Source organism: Acomys russatus, chromosome 12 (genome assembly GCF_903995435.1).
Source record: "Acomys russatus chromosome 12, mAcoRus1.1, whole genome shotgun sequence".
NCBI lineage: Eukaryota > Metazoa > Chordata > Mammalia > Rodentia > Muridae > Acomys > Acomys russatus.
This window is the reverse complement of record NC_067148.1, coordinates 12,874,325-12,887,123: the sequence shown is the minus strand read 5'-3', so window position 1 is coordinate 12,887,123 and position 12,799 is coordinate 12,874,325. Positions and strand designations below refer to the sequence as shown.

General features: G+C 45.9%; 1 protein-coding gene across 1 annotated transcript in view; it reads right to left on the bottom strand.

Moving 5' to 3' along the window:
* Casp8 (caspase 8) overlaps positions 1-10,026 on the bottom strand; it is a 40,079-nt gene extending 30,053 nt beyond the window's left edge. Inside the window, exon 1 of the mRNA XM_051153862.1 lies at positions 9,632-10,026. The gene's annotated coding sequence lies outside the window, so the exon portion shown is untranslated. The remainder of the gene's footprint in view (positions 1-9,631) is intronic.
* Between the last annotated feature and the right edge of the window lie 2,773 nt (positions 10,027-12,799).

The window sequence follows — 12,799 nt, the reverse complement described above, 5'->3', positions numbered from 1 at the left end:
GTGCTTCTGACGGAGTGTTCTGTCAAGTCATAACTGCTGACCAGGCATCTTTCTTAGCTCCCAGGCCACTCCATGGCCTGTGATAGCCTTGTTTGGCTGTCACAGCACCCAAAAAGCAATCTTATAAATTTCATGGAATTTATAAGACCATAAAAAACACTGCTAAGCCGCCTGCTCTATATGAACAGGGGCCACGCTGTGGTCTTGTTTTATGGGACCTACGCTGGGGACTTGAACTCATGGGAAATTAACATTGTTATTTTTTTTTTTAAATAATGTTTGCCGTTACATTTTCCTGTTACTGAAATCACTAAATGTAAAACACCTCACAGAGAAAGTGTTGAAAAGTATCAAAATAAGATCATTTAAATCTTAGCATTTTGAAACAATTCTCTGGTCATATTTGGCATTCTGAAATTTATTCACATCTCTCTACATAAATATATATGTATAAACAAATTTGGGGAGTTTGTCATATTGTGTATATATTTTATTATTGCTATCAAATAATTTCAATAAATATATTTCTGCTATATAACACATAGAGACATTCACTATCTTATGTATGTGTGACCTAAAATATTTAAATGTAAATCAGTGTTTCTATTATAACATATAAGTGTTCAGAAGCATCCATAGCAGCTTAAAGCATCTTCTGTATCTCATTTTACTAGAAGCCTCTAGAGAAACTGTCACTACAGTCTCCATTTTCCTATTGTACTAAATCACAACTTAGATCAGCTAGTCAGACAGATTCACAAGTGTCACTCAAAGCCTCTAACAGCACACACACAAAAAATGTGGAATTTCTGTACCACCAGGCAGCCTGCCTGGGCCAGCAAAAGACTCAAGATAGACAGCGCCTGAAGAGCAGGCACAGACATACCCACAAACATGCACACACATGCATAAAAGATGTACTGTTTTATTCTATTTAAAGTCAGTGAGGAATTCAACAGAGAAAGATAAATAGTCATATTTTCAAATGGGCACAACCGCCTAAAATATTAAAAGTTTAAAAAGAAAAAAATAAGGAAAATGCTGCACACAAAAAATGGAGCATGCTAAAAAAATAATAATAATAAAAAAAATTGGAGCATGTGACTAGCCCACTGCGGAGGAGGGACAAGTCGGCTGTGTTAGCCTTGAGCACCAGGTCGGAGCCCACCACAGCAGGTGGCAGGTCTAATCACAGTCTTTCGATGAATAATCAGCCACGACCGGCTCCTCCCATGACTTAGATAACTTTCTTCAAGACTGGGGGAGGGGGGTGAGGGTGGGCGCATAAAATGAAACTTGCTAGAACTTTCCAGGAATAAAAGTCACCACGTCATCCAAAGCCTGAGAGAATTTGAAAGGCTCCATCAGGCCAAATCCTAACCTTTAGTGCTGCCTCTGCCTCCAGGCAAGGTTGTTCCCAGAATTGGGCTCCCCTCAGCCACCCAGGAGCCCAAACAAGACACGGCGGGTAGGAGTTCCATTCAAGCAAACTTACAAGCAGTCCAGTCATTTTCTAATTGAAAGTAACTCGTAACTTCCCTTGTGAGCCGCTTAACCTCGCCGCCGGTACAGATTTCTGGGTTTTTAATCTGTGCTTCCTAGTATTTCATTCTCTGGAGCGGCTTGTTTCTTTTTAATTTCTCAAAAAATAAAAATTATAGGCCGGGGAGGTAGCTTGATGGTACAATGCTTGCTTAGCATGTGTAAGGCCCTGGAGTCAATTCCTGTCACTGTAGACTTTAAAAAAAAAAAAAAAAAAAAAAAGTCAAAACCCTAAGATCGTGCCTGTGTTTGTTGCGGGGTGTGCATGTGTCAGAAGATACATAGTTTGAGGGGTTAGTGAGATGGTAAGGAGTTGGCGCAGCCAAGTCAATTGAGATTAACATTTTGGCTTATGTTCAAGGAGGGGGCCTTGAAATAAGTCGCTGTACTAACGACGGTCCAGAAACACCCAGAAGGGCAACATCTAAACACGCAGGCCCCCAGAAGACACGCAGCGGGAGGCTGCTCACACGGCTTCCCTCTCAGGTCAAATCCTGAATCGCACTAATGGCCCCGTGGACTCCAGATCCCGCACTCCAAAGCCTACAAAGTTCTAGAATCAAGATCCTTTCCCGCCCCCCCCCCCAAAGCCCAGCTGACCTGATCAGAAACAAATCCGGGGGTCCTCAGGAGCCACCCTGGCCCTAAGCCCTTCTCTGGGGTCTGTGGCAGGCAGCAGGCAACTGAGAGGCAACTGGAGGGCAGAACTTTTTATACTTCCTGCTTTCCAGACCGGAGGAGGCAGGAGGAAGAGGGCTGGCCTCAGTAGTTGGAATGACACTGGCTAAGGCTGTTCAAAGTTCTATACGCTATATGTTGGGCATATTCTCCCTTTATACCCCTCCCCCGCTTTCCTGTTAGTCCCATTGTCCCCCAGACAGTTTCACTTCTGCTTTCACATCATATACATGACTTTATGTGACTATATAAAATCTAGGAGCCACAAATGATAAAAAGCAAATGACATGTGCCTTTCTGAGATTGGTTCAGTTTACTTAATATGATTATCTTAGGTTTTGTTAATTTTCTTGCAAAAAAATTAACTCTGTTCTATTTTGTTTCGGAGGGTCTTGTTTGGTTGGTTGGCTGGTTGGTTTGGGGGTTGTTTGATTTTTAGAGACAGGATTTCTCTGTGTAGCCCTGGCTATCCTGGAACTCACTTTGTAGACCAGGCTGGCCTAAAATGCAGGGCTCCACCTGCTTCTACCTGGTCCTGGTTGCCCTGTATTCTCTTTGTTAGACCAGGCTGGCCTCAAACTCACATCTATCTTCCTGCCTCTGCCTCCTGAGACTGGGATTAAAGGCGTGCACTACCACACTCGGCCATCACTCTACTCTTTTTTTTTTAATTAATTTATTCTTGTTACATCTCAGTGGTTATCCCATTCCTTGTATCCTCCCATTCTTCCCTCCCTCCCATTTTCCCCTTATTCCCCTCCCCTATGACTGTTCCTGAGGGGGATTACCTCATAGGGTACATCACTCTATTCTTTATAGCTGAAATTTTCCGTGTGTGTGTGTGTGTGTGTGTGTGTGTGTGTGTGTGTGTGTGTGTAAAATACCACATTTCCCTCATCCGTTCATCTGTTTGGTTGCTTGGATTTTGTTTTTGGAGACAAGGCTTCTCTGTGTATCCTTGTCTGGCCTGAAACTCACTCTGTAGCCTAGGCTGGCCCGGAACTCAGAGACCCTCCTGACTCTGCCTCCTGAGTGCTGGGATTACAGGTGTGCGCCACCACTGCCCTCCACTCATGTGTTTTTAGTGGCTGGGTTGGTTCCATAATTTGGCTATTGTGAATAAATATTGATGTACAAGTGTCTCTGTGACATGTTGACTTAAGTCTTTTGCATGACTACAGCTGCGTCACATGGAAGAGCTAGCGTTAATTTTTCAAACAACCTCCATGTAGACTTTACAGAGGCTGGCCCAGCTTACACTCCCATCAGCAGTGCAGAAGGCGTCTACTTCCTTGCCAACATTTGTTGTTTTTTGTTGTCTTTATGACTGCTATTCTGACAGGGATAAAATGGAATCTCAATGTACTTTAATTCACACTTCTCGGATGGCTAATGACGTGGAGCAGTTTTCACTGTTTTTAGCTATTTGTATTTTCTTAGCATTTGTTTGTTTACTGGAACATAAGGAGCAGTCTTGCCACTTGTGGATGTCAGTAGACAACTTTTGGGGTCTGCCCTCTTCCATCATGTGCATCTAGGGATGGAACTCAGGTTGTCCAGCTTGGTGGACAGCGCCTTTGCCCCCTCAGACAACCACCTGGACCTTTATTTCAATTTTTGAGAACCGCCTGTTCACTTCATTAGTTCATTTATTAATTAGGTTGTTTGATTTTGTGTGTGTGTGTGTGTTTGTTTTTCAAGACAGGGTTTCTCTGCGTAGCCTTGGCTGTCCTGGACTTGCTTCGTAGACCAGGCTGGCTTCGAACTCACAGCGATCCACCTGCCTCTCCTCCCAAGTGCTGAGATTACAGGCATGCACCACTGCACTCGCCTTGAACTTATTTCTTAAGCAACACCTTTCAGTAGCAATTCTGGGTACTAGTGGTCTCAGTATCACAATCAAAAGACACAAACTGCAGATTGGATTAAAAAACAAAAACAAAACAAGAAAAATAGGACCCATCTATTGTTTCAGTGGGTGAGGGTGGGGCTTGGGGGAGGGCACGGGGCCACAGGGGCAGGGGGGCAGGAGGGCAGGGAGACCTTGACATCAAAGATGAAAGAACACTGCCTTAAAGGTGAAAGGGTAGAAAACGGTATCTAAGAAAATGAATGTAAGAAACAAGCAAGAGTCACTGCTCAAGTATTTGACAAAAGAGATTTCAAGCCAAAACTAGCCAGAAAATACAGGTTACTTCATATGGATTGAGGAAACAATCCATCGAGAGGACATTGCAGTTCTAAACACTAATGTGTGCATTAACCAAATTCTACTCAGGATAAAAGTCACAGCCTGGCCCCAGCACAATAAGCCGGCGGCGGGGGGGGGGGGGGGGGGGGGGGGGCTTCAATTCCTCACTTTTGTCAATAAACAGGAGACCACCTGAGTGAAATGGGGCCACAGATCAAACACACTGCAGAGCACACGTTCTTCTTGTACTCTGTGGAGCTCGCTCTAAGATGTCGGAAGACAAGAAGCAAGCCTCTACAGATACAGGAAAACAGAAGTAGTGTCTCGTGTTCTGTCTGACAACAGTGGCGTAAAGCTGGAAATCAGAAGCCAGAGAATTTTTTTTTAAACTATTCAAATCCATGGAGAATTCAAATCCATGAAGATTAAACAACACAATACTGAATGATGAGTGGTTCACCGAAAAAAAAATCAAGAAGTAAAAAAAAAAAAAAAAAATCCCTAGATTCAAATGAAAATGAAAACACAACATACTAAAACCTATGGGATATGATGAAAGCTATCCTAAGAGGCAAATTTATGGCTACAAGTACCTACATCAAAAAGTAGAGAGAGGAGCAAGAGAGATGGCTCAGCAGGTAAGAGCCCTTACAGAGGATGAGAGTTCAATTCCCAGCACCCACACCAGGCAGCTCACAACCGCCCCTAACTCCAGTTCCACGGGACTCAACACCCTTTTCTGGCCTCTTGGGCACCGTACTGACTACATGCACATACCCATATACACCTACACATAATTTTAAATGATAAAAAAAAAAAATAATTAGAAACAAAAACCTAGAGAGCGACTGGCAAGATGGCTCAGCAGATAAAGGTGCTTGCCTCAAGCCTGAGTGTGACCCCCTGGGACCCACACAGTGGAAGGAGAGTACAGTAGTATGTACGTGCCTACACACGTGACTACGGTGGCATGCACATGCCTACACACGTGAGCACACAGTAAATAAATGGGAAAAGTCAGAGAGGTTTCAAATTAGCAACCCAGTGAAACACCTTAAGGAGGCCTCAGAAAAACAAGAGCAAGCTAAACCTCAAAGCAATCGACGGAGTGGTGGTGTGACTGAGAACAGCCCTCAGAGGCTCCTGTGTTTGAATACTTGGTCTCCTTTCCCTGGAACTCTTTGAGAAGGATTAGGAGGTGTGGTCTTAGCCAGGTGTGATGGCGCACGCCTTTAATCCCAGCACTTGGGAGGCAGAGGCAGGCAGATCGCTGTGAGTTCAAGGCCAGCTTGGTCTACAAAGTGAGTCCAGGACAGCCAGGGCTACACAGAGAGACCCTGTCTCAAAAACCAAAAAAAAAAAAAAAAGGGAGATGTGGTCTGCGTCACTGGGGGTGGGCTTTGAAGTTTCTCACTCTCTCTCTCAGCCGGAACTTATGGATCATGGGAGCTCTCAGCCACTGCTCCAGCACCATGCCTGCCTGCCTGCGGCCATGCTCCCCACATCACGATCATGATGAACTAATGCTCTGACACTGAAAGCAAGCTCCCAACTAAATGCTTTCTTTTAAAAGTTGCCTTAGTCAGCCCTGCGTGGTGGTGCACACAATTTAAATGCAACACTCAGGAGGCAGAGGCAGGTGGAGATCTGTGAGTTCAAGGGCAGCCTGATCTACAAAGAGAGTTCCAGGACAGCCAGGGCTATTACACAGAAAAACCCTGTCTCAAAAAAAAAAAAAAAATGTTGCTTGGGTCATGGTGTCTCTTCACAACAACAGAACAATAACTAAGACATATGGGAAATAATTAACATCAAGGCAGAATTTAATGAAACACCCTCTCTAAAAAAAGATTCACAAAGCATTAAAGAAAGAGAGCTGATACTAAGAAAAGATTAAGAAAACAAAAACAAAAAGCAAAACAAAACAAACAAACAAACAAAAACCTGAATTAACCAAAAGAAAAAAAACCAGCATTAAAAGGTTAGAGGTGGGCTGGAGAGATGGCTCAGAGGTTAAGAGCACTGACTGCTCTTCCAGGGAGGTGCTGAGTTCAATTCCCAGCAACCACAAGGTAGTTCACAACCATCTGTAATGAGATCTGGTGCCCTCTTCTGGCCTTCAGGTGTACATGCAGGCAGAGCACTGTGTACATAATAATAAATAAATAAATATTTTATAAAAAATGAGTGTGGTGGCCTGTAATCTCAGCACTTGGGGAGGCAGAGGCAGGTGGGACAGCCAAGGTTACAAAGAGAAACCCTGTCTTGAAAAAACAAACAAACAAAAAAAGCAAAAAAAACTGATACTTATGAAATTTAACAAATCTGAATATTCCCCAAACCCTTTTATTCTACGCACTTTTAGAAAATAAAGGAAATGAATGAATGAATTTCTAAAATTTTGTTAACTGGAAAAAAGAGGCCCCAGGTGTGCTGGGCTCTGGCTATGAGACAAGGAGGTGACTCTGCTCACCAGATCCCACACCACACTCAGCTGGGAGGCTTTAATGACCATTTTACCAACTAGAGCCTCATTTCTTTAGTCCAAATGAGAAATATGGGCGAGATGATATTAAGAAACCTTTCTGAGGCCAAGCAGTGGTGGCGCACACCTTTAATCCCAGCACTCAGGAGGCAGAGGCAGGTGGATCACTGTGAGTTCGAGGCCAGCCTGGTCTACAAAGCGAGTCCAGGACAGCCAGGACTACACAGAGAAAGCCTGTCTCAATAAAAGAAGAAAAAAGGAAAAAAGGAAAAAAATTTTTCTGTTCGTACTTCAGGATTTTAAAGCTTTTGGGGAATTAGTCATTATGATGACATGTTTTCACTTCATAACTATTGATAATATCACTGATGGGCCTGAAATCCTGGGCTTCTAGGGTCTGCAAACTTCCACAGCTCTTACTGTTGAACATGGATGTTACGTTCTCTTTGGTCCTAGTTTGACAGTTTCCAATTCCAGCTACTTTAAAGGACTCTGAAACTGCCAGGCAGTGACCCATGCCTTTAATTGCAGCACTTGGGAGGCAGAGGCAGAAGCAGGTGGATCTTTGTGAGTTCTAGACCAGCCTGGTGTACAAATCAAGTCCAGGACAGTCAGGGCTACACAAAGAAACCTTGTTTTGGAAAAACAAAAGCAAAACAAACAAACAAACAAAAAACTTTAAAATCACAGGCAAACCCTGTGCCCTTCACTACAAATCAACATACAAACGCATGAGCTCCTTGATGTTTAATAGTTCAAATCTTTTCTGGTGTTAAGAGGAAAAAAGAAAAGAACTTTGAAACTGCATTTTCTGCTACCTAAAATAGAACATAAATTTTCAGTGTAAAGAGCCCCAACTTCACAACTCAGACAACTGAATGGGGTGTCTGAAAGCACATCTACACCCAGGAGGGCTGGACATTTGCTTCTGCCCACGAACCTGGGCAAGACCACAGCAATGGAGTCAAATCCCGTTTGTGGCTCAATCCACTCCAGGAGTTACCATAGTTTTCCCCAGCACCCTACACAACCTCTACCCCAGTTCTGACTCCCTCTTTTCTGAGAAATTTCTGTCCAACACCATGAACTTCCTGAAAGCAGCTTTCATGGCGATGCCTGAGTCACAGAACCACAGGCTGAAAAGACACTCCAGTAAAGGGGCACTGGTTATAAACACCATGGGTGCTAAGTCCGCTAAGGCATGGGAGGCATATTAAATGAATCAGTAAACCTGAGGAATGCTAAGTAAAGCCAAAGATGCCTACTTTCTTAGTAGAAAATTTCAAGTTGGAAGCTACAATGAAAACAAAACAAGCAAGCTGGTAGGCTGAAGCAGCCATGCTCTGCAGCGGCTGGAGAAACCGTATTAGTCCCTGGAGTGGACTTCCCCACAAATCAAACAGGATTTGATTACCTCATTGAGGCATTTCTAGGCAAAATCAAATACCAGCGGAATAACCTATACAATCAGGTCACCTTCTCCCACCTGGGTGAAAAGACACAGAAGACGCACAGCCATGACCAGCAACTCTTCTGTGTCCACATACAAGTTCTTGTGTCTTCTTATATAGAATGTGTAAGAAGCAAACCTGTTCGTCATCCTAATTTGATCACTACCATATTTATAAAAAGAGAGCTATTGGGGCTGGAGAGATTACTCAGCAGTTTTAAAGCACTTACCGCTCTTACAGAGCACCTGGGTTCCCTTCCCAGCACCCACTTGGTGGCTCAAACTGTCTGTAACTCCAGTTGGAGGGAGCTGTGGCAACCCTGGACACCAGGTGCACATACATACACGCAGGCAGAACACTCATAGACATAAAAAACGGAAATATAGCATTTTTTAAAAAATGAAACTAAGACCTAGCCAAAACAGAAGGAACTTAGAGGGCTCCCTTAAAAAAAAAAAAAAAAAAAAAAACTAAGAAATAGAAATACGGGTAACCATTGAGATGTAACAAGAGTAAATTAATAAAAAAAATTTTTTTAAAAAGAAATAGAAATACGACTATGTGATAATTACTTAAAGCCAGTCACTGTAGTAACTGCTTAACACATACAGAGAGAAATTACTGGCCTCAGGGGTGTGTGTGTAGTCTTGTTGTTCTAAGTGCAGAGCTGGTGCGCCCCCTCCAATCCCCCTGTGCTGCCAACACTCAGGAGGTGATAGCGGGAAGATCAGAAGTTCAAGGTCTTAGCTATTTAGAAAGTTTGAGGCCAACCTGAGCTGCAGGAGATCTTGGAAGGGAAGCTGGGCGGGGGGGGGGGGGGGGGTGTAGCGGGCGTAGAGGAAGAGGGAGAGGTCGAAAGGAGAGGAAGTGGTGGGGAGAGATGGACAGAAGAGGAGAAAAGATGGAGATGGGGGACAGGGAGAGTTGGGTAGGTAGGAGGAGAGAGAGGAAGAGAGAATTTGGGATTGGGAGGTGTCTTATAAGAGTTGGGAGGAGCACGTAAAACGCGGGAGGAGACACCCTGAAGCCAGAGGACTTGGCACAGAGATGTCACCCGACGACTAACTCTGCCCCAGTTTATCTACAAGGAAAGTAAGCCTAAGAAGTTGAATAAAGTTTTCTAGAGAGGCGACAAAGAGGGCGCTGAGGGTCCCGCGGGCACGGGTGGCACCTCAGCGGCTGTGTTTCGGGCAGTACCACGCGCGATCGCCCGCCCCCCCCCCCCCCCGAGGAGCCGCGTGGCCCGCTGGTCGGAGTGGAGCGAGGCGGCTCTGCAGCACTCACCTGTCCGCCGAGTCCCTGCTCTGCCGCCCTGCACCGCGTCTCACAGTTCCCAGCTCCGGCGAGCACCCCGCGGACGAGGTGTGCGGCGCCCCACCGGGAGCTTTTGCTTTCTTCGGAGCCTCCACCCCGCTGCCCGGGGAGTGCGCTCACTTCCTGTTCCCACGCGGAAGGGCCAAGGTTTACTAGAGATTTCTAGAAGCGAGACTTTAAAACTTGGTCACCCGAGGTCAGGGAAGGAGAGCCTGTCAAGTGGTCTCCAGCCTTCAGGAAGAAAAAGGCAACTGAAAGAACTAGGCGAAAACTTTACCCAGGGAACAGAAATGACTCATAGAGAGGAGACCAGTTAATCATTAAGTGGCATCGTGTGCCAGCGCAGCAGTCCTTGAGGACATTGGCTGCCTCTCTCTCTCTGCTCCCGCCAATTCTTGAGGACACTTCCTTGTTCCCCTACCCCCCACCCCACACCCTTGCGTGCAAGAAAGCCTACACCGGATGGATGGGTAACCTGCCCTGGTGAGGGCTTTCAATCTCAGCAGGAAGAGTAGAACTGGCAAGTTCCAGAGAAATTTCACTTGTGAACCACAGTCTAAGCTCAGCAATGAACCCTTCTCCCAAGATCATATTTTAGGCCTGTTCTTGAAGGGTTACAGTGGCCTGCAGCTGAACCCTTAGGTAGCGCTGGCTCCTAACTGTGTTCTAGGAAATCGTAGTGTACTTGCAGCAACTGAGCCAGGATTATGGAGCCTGGAACACCACACAGATGGACTAAAATCTCATCTACCGCATCCTAGCTCCCTTTCCCAACACTTGTCTGAAAAGAAGTCGGGAGAAGTCGGGGTAGGGGGGATGTAGAGGGGGAAAGGGTAGACAGGAACTATGGTTCGACTATAAAACCTTAAGGCTGCTCCTGGGAACTCACTCCCACAACCTTCCCCAGGGAGGCACCAGCTGGGACTAAGTACTCAAACACGAGAGCCCTGAGATAGATGCAGGTTTATTGGAAGCAGTGCAGGGAGGGGAAGGGGGAGCCGTGCTGGGGATGGGGGCAGGGGAAGGAGGGCAGGAAAGTGGGAAAGGGGCCTTGAAACCAAAATGTCTGATTTACACAGTGAGTCTCAGGGAGAGGGGAAGCTCCGCCCCCGGGTAGCCCACAGGGCTTGCCAGCCAGGGCACTACAGCAGGACCTAACAATAGTCAATCTATCCCCCACCCTCCCCCCCCCCCACATGGTGGGTGTTGTTGTGTATTGCTGGTGAGCAATTACAGAACAGGGTCAAATGACCGGTGAGAGGAAAAATACCACCATGGACAGCACGCACCAGGCCAGTGGTCTGGGTCTCAGTGTCTGGAAAGGTATAAATCATCTGCCCTGTGCATTTGTCATGTTGTCTGATTGTCTTGGTTAGGGTTGCTATTGCTGTGAAGAGACACCATGACCATGGCAACTCTTATAAAGACAAACATTTAATTACGGCGGGCTTACGGTTTCAGAGGTTTAGTCCATGATCCATCGTCATGGTGCGAAACAAGACTGAGTGCAGGCAGAAATGGTGCTGATGTAGAAGACAGCAGAAGGAAACTGAGGCATCGGGGTTTGCTCAAGCACCTATGAGACCTTAAAGCCCGCCTCCACAGTGACATGCTTCCTCCAAGAAGGCCACATCTCCTCATAGTGGCACTCCCTATGGGCCAAGCGGTCAAACACTTGAGTGGATAGGGGTGATTCCTACTCAATCCACCACACTGACCCTTCCTCTAAGGTACGGCCTTGTTCTTCAGGGAATCCATCAAAACTCCAGCGTTCCTTTTGAAGGCCCAGTTGGATCTCTACTGTTCAACTCATGGTGTTAAAAATCCCAGGATCAGTTAGCCAAGCATGGTGGCACACGCCTTTAATCCCAGCACTCAGGAGGCAGAGGCAGGTGGATCTCTGTGAGCTCGAGGCCAGCCTGGTCTACAAAGAGTTCCAGGACAGCTGGGCCTACTACAGAAGGAAACCCTGTCTCGGAAAACAGAAACAAAAACCCAACCCAACATCCCAATATCAGCCGCTAAGCCCCACCCAAGGATTTGAAATAGAACAATATTTGAGGGGAGAATAAAAGATGACATTAACTCCATTTTGTGCTTGGTCTCCATTATAGGACCAGGCCTGACCTAGCCTGACTCCAAGAAGTCATCAGTTCTAGGAACAGACCATAAAAATCCCCCACCAGAAGAGCAGCCTAGAAATAACCACAGGAATGTGGAGAAATCTTTCCTCAAGACTGGGCATCTGTGCTTGACACCCTTATATGATTTAGGTATCTCTCATTTTGTAGTTAAAAGTTCATGACCCAAGAATGTGGTCTGCTGGGCATCTGGACACGAGCCAATCAAAAATTGACCCATGTAACTGCCTTGCTGCCCACCAGTCAGGTTTTAGAGTACCTAACTCTTGCTGGAATTCCCCTCTTTACCCATAAAAAGGCCCTCGAGCCAATATCCAGGGTCGCCATTTTGTAAAGTGGCTGACCCCTGCATGCAGGAATTTTGCTTTCTCGAAATAAAAACACTCTTCCCCAATTGCATATGTGAATGGTGGTCTCCGAGCATCTATTACAGACCTATTGCCTTTCAGTACTGTTCTACACATACCGCTCAGGTGCAGAGCATGCATGCTTTTTTCCATGAGAATGTCAAAGATCACCATCAACTTGAGGTTTCTAACCCAACGCTGTCCTTAAGGTGGTCTTTCTTCCTGGCCTCTGTTATCCTCATGGAATAGAAGCCAATATGCTGAAGAGAAACTTGGGTCACAAGAGGGATTGAGCCAGAGTTATTCATCTTTGTGGCAGATGGATAGAAGAGGCCATCCTGGCCAATGCTATGGTCAACAGGGGAGTTTGCCCCCAACCAATGGAGTGTGAGCATCTTGGAATCCAGGAGCCATGGGGAAGAAGCCATCAGATCATTCCCTGAAGAATGAAGCTGTGCAGAACTCTTGCCCTGCTCTCTTCTACAGACTTCTCAGGCACCAAACTCATTAAACACCTTCCTAGATGTCATCTTGCTCCTATGCAAGTTGTGGGAAAACAGAATGTCTGGGAAAAGGGAGTGGGGTGTAATACTGGGGCAATTCTGCCTTCCATAGCAGAGGCCTTCCCGGACACTGTACCACTCCATATT